The sequence below is a fragment of the Elephas maximus genome, chromosome X (assembly GCF_024166365.1).
Source record: "Elephas maximus indicus isolate mEleMax1 chromosome X, mEleMax1 primary haplotype, whole genome shotgun sequence".
Classification (NCBI taxonomy): domain Eukaryota; kingdom Metazoa; phylum Chordata; class Mammalia; order Proboscidea; family Elephantidae; genus Elephas; species Elephas maximus.
Genome location: NC_064846.1, coordinates 134,510,823 through 134,519,237, shown reverse-complemented (window position 1 = coordinate 134,519,237; position 8,415 = coordinate 134,510,823). Strand labels below are relative to the sequence as shown.

Below are 8,415 nucleotides of genomic sequence, written 5' to 3'. Positions count from 1 at the left end.
GGGGGGTGGGGGCCAGGGAGCCTTGAAGCTTGATCTGGATTTCTATTTTCTCAGTTTCCAGAAGCTATTGTCATCAAAAAAAAAAAAAAAAAACCCAAGGACTAAATTCCAGATTTTACTTGAAATTAAAAGAAAATGGCCGGCTTTTATTTCCCAGAGCATAGGCTAACATTTTTCCCATGATGGTTTTGCAGGAGACACTCAGGAGAATTTTAAAGGAAGAAAAATACTTTGTTTCTGCCCTTTAAAAAAGGAGGTTAAAATCTAATAGGGTCCACCAGAATGGCTACAAGGAAAAAAAGAAAATTCCAAGTGCTGGCAAGGAGAACTCTGGTGGGAGTGTAAATTGGTACAATCACTTTGGGAAACTTTTTGGCAGTATCTATAGGGTCGCTATGAGTTGGAATCGACTCGATGGCAGTGGGTTTGGTTTTTTGTTTGTATTAAAACTGAACATATGCATGACCTATGGCCCAGTAATTCTACTCCTGAGTATACATACATACCCGACAGAAGTGTTTACACTGATTCACCGCAAGGCATATACACAAATGTTCATCGCAGCACTATTTGTAATAGCCCCAACCCAAAACTGCTCAAATGCCCATCAATACAGTAGAAGAGTAGATAAACACGATGTGGTATAGTCATAGAGTGGAACACCACACACCAAAGAGAATTAATGAGCACACAATACGTATGAATCTCATAAGCATAATGTTGAGCAAAAGAAATCAGACACACAAAAAAGTCCATAGTGTACAATTCTATTTCTATAAAGCGCCAAATCAGGCAATGCTAATTGATGCTATTAGAAGTTAGAAGTTAGGGGGCAGAGGGGGCATTGGTGGTCCAGTTGTAGAATTCTCGCCTTCATGAGGGAGACCAGGGTTCACTTCCAGGCCGACGTACCTCATGTGCAACCACCACCTGTCTGTCAGTAGAAGTTTGCATGTTGCTAGGATGCTGAACAGGCGTCAGCAGAGCTTCCAAACTAAGACAAACTAGGAAGAAAGGCCTGGTGATCTACTTCCAAAAATCAGCCAATGAAAACCATATGGATCACAATGGTCTGATCCACAACAAATCATGGGGATGGTGTGGGACAAAGCAGCATTTTGTCCTGTTGCGCATGTGGTCACCTTGAATTGGAAGCCAACTTGATGAAAGCTAACAACAACTAAGTACCTAAAAGGAGGCCCCAAGACCAGCTAGCATCATAAAGTGTGTTAACATTCCTAAAACTGCAGCTTGGGCTCTGATTTCACTTGCAATGTTGCTTGGTTTAACTGGGTCCATCTTGAATTTACCAGCTTTTGACCCTCCCATGGCTTCAAGATGGACCCAGTTAAACCAAGCAACATTGCAAGTGAAATCAGAGCCCAAGCTGCAGTTTTAGGAATGTTAACACACTTTATGATGCTAGCTGGTCTAGAAGGCGATTCCATCCAGCTGGTCTCCCTTCCAATACTGGTTGAGGATTGGTTACAGAAGATAAATGACCTCACATGCCTTTGGAAACAGAAGCCAGAATTCTTCCAAGTAAGAGATGGTATAAACCCCCATCAGGCCCACCATTCAACATGTCTGCCCCAGTGCCCATTCTGCCTACAAAATGTAAACCTTGATGCTGCCACTTGAATTTTTATACGGCGGACTCCTTTGATTGGAATCACTTTGGGCAATAGCATTTGGATTTCATTAGCCATCAGAATCAATTGAAAAAGAATTGTCCTTCCTAAAGGGAAGGGCCAGGTTCCAGAACTTAGCTGACTGTACAGCCCTGGAGGAATTCATTGAAGGGAGGCCAGGGTTTTAAAAATCACCACCTTTTTGAAGAGACACTTAGGAATCCTTCCCATGTTGTTCAAGGATGGTATGAGAAAGGTGGGACAGCACTGGGGGGAAAGGAACTGCAAGGAAGGTCTGGAATCTTCGACCTAGTGATCACAGCCTCCAAAGTGATCACTAGGTGTGTCCTAGAGGGAGTCCCTGGGCATCCAAACAGTTAATATGCTCAGCTGCAAACTGAAAGGTTGGAGGGTGGAGTCCAGCCAGAGGCACCTCAGAAGAAAGGCCTGGTGATCTACTTCCAAAAGGTCACAGCCATTGAAAACCCATAAAGCACAGTTCTACTCTGACACACGTGAGGTTTCCATGAATTGGAATCAACTTGACCTCAACTGGGTGTCCTAGAGAGCTGGAGAGACTAGCTAATGGTCTAGTTGGTAATAGGGGGAGGCCCGGTGGTGACACCTCCTGAGACCTACACTAGATTTGTGCCACTCCAAGGCACACTCAGAGCTCAACAAGGAAACTTGCTGGGTCTGGTGTCCCCTCTCACCCTCCCACTTGGCTGTGAGAGCACACCTGGCATGCCCAGGCAGGAAGAAAAGTCTCTATCATGGCATTAGAATGGCCTGTGGCCTGTCTTCCCAGGTTTCCTGAGGCTGACAGCAATGACCCAGAAGTCTCTAGCCCCATAATAAACCACCTTGGGGATGTTAGTATGTAATTATTACATGAATTTATTTAAATTTATTCTAAAACTGAAGATTCCAACAAAGACAGTTTTATCATTTGATATATGTATTTGTATATATAAATGTCATAGCTAGAGATACATAGTTTTGGTTTGAACCATCTGTTTCAGATTGTATTACTGCTCCGAATTCTTCACCCCACCCTGTATCCACACCCTCTGCCATGTGGCTTTGCAATTCATCCCACTAGAGGTGCAGTGTGCCTCCCCATGACACTGGTGTCAGGCCACAGGACTTTTGCCAGTGGAATGCGGGTGGAAGTAACACTATGCAAGTTCCACTGTACTCTCTTTTGCCATCACCGTGAAAACATATCCTACATGTAGCCTACTCACCCATGGAGGATGAAAGACACATGGAGCAGACTTAAACCCAGCGCAGTAGAGCCAGTCCAGATCAGCTAACCACAGCTGACCCACAGACAAGTGAGAAAATAATGCTGATTGATGTAAGATACTAAGTCTTGAAGTGGTTTGTTACAAAGCATTATTGTGGCAATAGCTGACTGATACACTGCCTGAGTGCATTATTCTATCAACTCAAGATTCATAAGGCACAATTTGCCATCTCAGAGAACGTCCTATCTACCTCTATCCCCATACCCTTCTTAATTCTTCATAGCACTTATTACAACCTGAAATAATGTATCTTTTTTGCTTATATATGCCTTCTGTTTCTCTTTCCCTCCTCAGTACAACATTTTACGATGGCCGAGATACTATCTTATTCTCTGCAATAAATGCCCAAAGCTTTGGTAGGTGTGTGGTGGGTATTAAATGATTATACAGAGAATGAATATATATGGTCTATTTTTATTTTATCCTTAGTTAATATGCCTCTTATCTAATTTATGTTCCTGAGTGCAGCTCAGCAACTTGGTGATAGGCAAAGTCAAGGAAAAAGAAAACATTTTGTGGAGTAAAATCTGAGCCAAGGGTGCCTCCAAATGTTGTCCCCGATGAGGAGTGAGTTATTCTTCCCCCAAGGAGCCACTCACAGTGGTTGGGGCCCTCAGAAACCGCAGCAGGCCTCCAAAACTGTGAAAAGCCAGCAGGCAGCTTGGCCAGTGCCATCAAATGTAACCGTGACGCAGCTAAATTTCTGTACATTGTATCAAGGGTTGTCCTCAACCTTAGGAGGTTTCCCTGTGTGTCAGCTCACTGGGGGGAACATCAAAGGGACTTATGTGGCTTCCAAGAGCTGTCAGAATGTTTGACTCTCTGGCATTGTGCTGGCATCACACGTTAATTAAATTATATGGCAGAAACACCACAAAGTCAAGGTCAGATATTACAGCCGTCAAAGCCTAATATTAGGCTCAGTATCTTATAGCATACAGCAGAGTATACCCTTAAACAAATTCCTTTATCTTTCCTCAGTCCTCTCTTGCCTCTGGCTCTTAAGACACCCACCATTCCACACTTCCTTTGCTAAGACCATCCCAGACAACTTTGTTTGGGAGACCACAAGACCTTCTCTGGCTTGCCAAACAGCGAGGGCTCCTGGGATTGGGCCCACTTGCTCCATCTGACCCTGGACTTGGGCCTGAAACAAGCCTTTGTGAGCCTAGAGCTCCCTGTGGGAGAATAACATGTTCTTCCTGGGTCTGTCTCTAAAGAAAATGCCAGTTCTTTCTTCTAAGATGGTTCTATCAGCAGGGCAGCAACTAGCCAGGCTAGAAAATGAAAAAAAAAAAAAAAAAAGAAGAAAGAAAGAAAAAAAAAGGACTTTCCCTTCAAATGTCTTTTTAATAAGCACGGCTAGGAACTCTCCATGAGTATGGAAACTGTCCACGGGAAGCCCCGTCCCTTATAAGCTGCTCTGCCTCTGAGCAAGGCCAATTCTCTCAGTTAGGCAAGGAACAATTATGAAGCCACATTCCTGGTTTCCTTGGGCCTCTCTCGCGGTTACCAATGAAAACTCGGAGGCCGTTAACTATGGGCCAAATGACTTACATGGAATCACCAAAGCAAAGTGGATACTAACCGTGTTTAAGTCTCGGATCTCCTCTACTTTCCATGTACCAGGCACTATTTGAACTGGTTTACATCTGTCAACTAACTTGTGAAACGTTATAAAATAAGTTATAACCCCCCCACCCCGCCATTTTATGGATGGGAAAAGTGAGGCGCGGAGAATAACTGCCTAAGATCGCATAGCTAGGAAAGTGGCCGAGCCAGGTTTTTAACCCAGGCTGTCTGGTTCCAATATACTAAGTTTTTGTTGTTGCTGTTGACTGCTGGTGAGTTGGCCCCCAACTCATGGCAACCTCATGCACAACAGCCTGGGCAGATCGCTGTGATACATAGGGTTTTCACTGACTGATTTTCAGAAGGAGATAGCCAGGCCTTTCTTCTTAGTCCATCTTAGTCTGGAAGCTCTGCTGGAACCTGTTCAGTATCCTGCAACATGCAAGCCTCCACTGACAGATGGGCGGTGGCTGTGAGTGAGATGCACTGGCTGAATGGAAGGCAAGAAGTCTACTACTGAACCACCAATGCCCCAGTAACTACTATGCAGTCTGGGCTAGTGAATTCCACAAGCTTTATTAAATGCCTACTATGTACAAGGCACACTGATAAGGGGAGAAGGGGGCATGATGAACAAGCAAGCAACTTGTCTATGAGGGCAAAGTATTCCTAAGTAACATTTTAAGATAAAGTTAAATTAATTCAGATCGTTGAAGGGGTTTTGATTTATTGCCAAGGGTAGGCGTGTTGAATAAATATAGCACATTTGAAAATCTGCCTTTGTATATGGGTGTTCATTGTACTGTTCTTTCAACTTTTCTGTGGGTTTGAAATTTTTCAAAATAAAATAAAATTTAAAAAAAAGAATCAGCCTTAACAGACTGTTTTGGGAAGGGTAAGCAAAAAACTGGGAGCAGCGGTGGCCTGCAGAGAGGCAAACTGGGCACCTGAGGGATGAGAGGGGAGACGTTTTTCTCCACATACCCTGTTATATGTTCAGAATTTTGTGCCACATGCAGGCATTACCCATAACATCTGCCGTGGGACGTCATCTGGGTGGAGCCTTGAGAAAGAAAGAACAAAACTCCCAGCTCCCAAGTCCCTATTCAGCAGGTTGGCTGTTCAGAGTTTGGGGAAACCTTTGGCTAGTCAGCTGTTAAGTGGAGAGTGGGCAGAAACACATAATCAGGCCTTTGGCTGAAAAAATACATGGCTGAGGATAACACCAAGGGCTGTTCTTTCTCCCCGTGAGAGCACAATGAAGTTTTCAGCTCTGAGGGGCTTACCTCGCTTGGGAAGACTGTAAACTCTCCAAGGAGGGGCCTGGTAATCTGAGGTATCCCTCAGCCACCCTCAATAGGTGTGCGCACAGTGCCAAACAGACAAGAAGGGCTCCATGGAATTGTTTGTTGAAGGAATAACTGAGTCCTGCTCACCTTCTGTGAATGACCATGTGGCCTGAGGCCATCACCATTTGTATGTGTGGGTAGCGCTTGTGGCCTGAATGTCACACTTACACAAGTTAGCAGTACTTCCCAGCCTTGACACACAGAGAACATGATAATATTTTTAGGGCTCATGAGGATAAACAGATATGGCTGTTCAAGGCGTGAAGCTACCAGTCAGGGGACTTGGGCCCACCACCAGACCACCCTTGAAGGGCTGAGGGAACCTTGTCATCTTGGCCTACTGGCAATCCATTCACTCTTGGGAAGCTCTGGGTTAAGGGATTTCAGAGGCCATTCGCTGGGCTCAGAACTAGCAACCTAAATGGGGAGGGGGAGGTCTGAGAGGGCTGCTGAGGGGCAGCCAGGCTTCCTGGGGCTTCAGCTTGGTCAGAGGGAGAGCCCAGGTCTGGGGGGTGACGGGGGCTTGAGTGGTGGGCTGGAGAGGGCACGCTGCCAGTTCCAGCTGGCCCAGAGCCAGGAAGTCTGACTGAACTTGGGCCAGCCCTGTTGGCCCACAGACTCTGTAAGCTGAACTGCTCCAACGCTCCTTGGCGTCTTTGTTTTTACTTCCCCACAGTTCTCCCTTAGTGTTTTGGAATGTGCTTTGAAGGTTCTAGCGTGTTTCGCCTCTGCTTAGGGAAAACCAAGAGCAGAGGCTGGGCCCAAGCCAGATGGCCTGAGGGAGGGCACCTGTGATCAAGCTGAGAGTGCCCCAAGGGGCAGGTGGAATCCGGGGGGCACAGAGCCAGGCCCCCTTCTCTGCTGAGAGACTCCGCTTCCAGGGCGAAACCTTGGAGATTTGCAGGTTTGTTTTGTTAAGGGAGGCGGTATTCCTTTACCAGCTCCCCACAGAGAGGCTACGTTTGTCCAGGATCTTTTGGGGGAAAGCCACACTCTTACATTAGTCCAGGGCAAGACAGAGAGAGTAGCAGGGAGTGCGGGAGTTAGCAAAGGTGCCTCTCAATTTGCATTAGAATTATTTTCCCGGGCTGGCCTGGAGAAACAAAGTCAGGCCCTTCAGGGAAGGTGAAGCCAAGGGCGCTGGCCCATCCCTGTGGGCTGCATTTAAAATTGAAAGCCTGGGAGTGGCTGTCTTCCTTCTCCCCTTCCCCAGACCCCTCACCTACACTCCTTCATGACCTTCAATACTGGGCATAAAAGAGGACTGAGTCTACTCTGCTGGATCCTTTGAAGGCTCACACCACTGTGGCCCCCCAGGCCCAGCACAGTACACAGCAAGAGCTTAGTAAATGCTTGCTAAATGACTAAAATACCAAGCCTCCCAGTGACCCCGAACACCCTGGATCTCTCTCTAACTGGAAGTTGCTTTCCTCCTCTGATCCTGTTTCCTGAAGCTGGGAAGCACTGGGTTCTTGTCTTACTCCTGCCACTAATGTGTGACCTTGAGCTAGTGTTTTCACTCCCCTGAACTGTCTTCTTCGGCTGGGTGAAAGAAACAGGGGGTTGGCTCATTGAAAGCCCTGGCAGGCATTCTAAGAGATTTGCACACATTCCCATTTGCTGGTTGTCACTGTACCCGCAGGTTGGACTGTTTCGATCCTGCCTGAACCCAGGTCTCAGTGCAGTCCATGGTCTTCCCCTCTGCTCTCAGGGAGAGTGGCAGTTGGGGGTTGTCCCCTGATCCTCTGTGCTGTTTACCTTCATGACACACACCTAGTCCTTGGGCTCCTGACATGTCTGTTCCTTTTTGACCCAAAAACCATTTACGCAGTTCCCGCTCCAGTGTGCAACGGGGCCATGGCACATGAGCAATAACTCCAGTGTCACAAGGGCACCCGAGTCATTTTTCTGCAGCCAGTATTGTCTGTTTGGAACCACCGCAGTTTGCCCTCCTGCCTGGTTGTGACACTGGCCCTGTCGGCTACAGATTTCCTCCCCGATTTCCATTTCTCCCTGATCTCAACACGAGTGTTAATGTGCACTCTGAGGCTCTGCTGAGGGAAACAAAGTGCCATCAGAGGAATCCCTTCCTTCTCAGAAGATTCACTTTCTCTGCGTAGGTAATGACTGCCTTTTCCTCCTAGCTTCCCCTCAGCTTCTGTATATTTAGTGCACGGTGCCCTGGATAGAGTTTAATTAGGCACCAATGCACCCAGGGGCAGGAACCAAGGACCCCTCTTGGGTTGAGCAAATGGGGCCCAGCCCTAATGCAGGAGCCTGCAGCTGGCCTCCCCTGGCTGGTAAGTGCTGAGCTGCCGGCAGGTAGAGAAGGTTGTCCGTTCTCAGCTAATGATCGCCTTAGGCACCAAGTGATGGAAAATCCAGGCGGGCTGGCAAGCTGCAGGGCGCAGCCGGGGACAATTGTATGGACCAGTTTAACACGGCTGGGGGAGGGATGGCAGAAGGAATGCTGTGAGCGCGCGCGCGCGCACGCTTGTGTATGTGTGTGTGTTTCCCGGTCTCCTTTCTCTCCCCTCCCCGCTGCCTTTCCCT

At 47.2% G+C, this 8,415-nt stretch overlaps 1 protein-coding gene across 3 annotated transcripts in view; it reads right to left on the bottom strand.

Annotated features, from left to right (window-relative positions):
• Positions 1–8,415, bottom strand: part of BCOR (BCL6 corepressor) — a 125,735-nt gene that overhangs the window by 81,200 nt on the left and 36,120 nt on the right. The gene's annotated exons all lie outside the window — the stretch shown is intronic.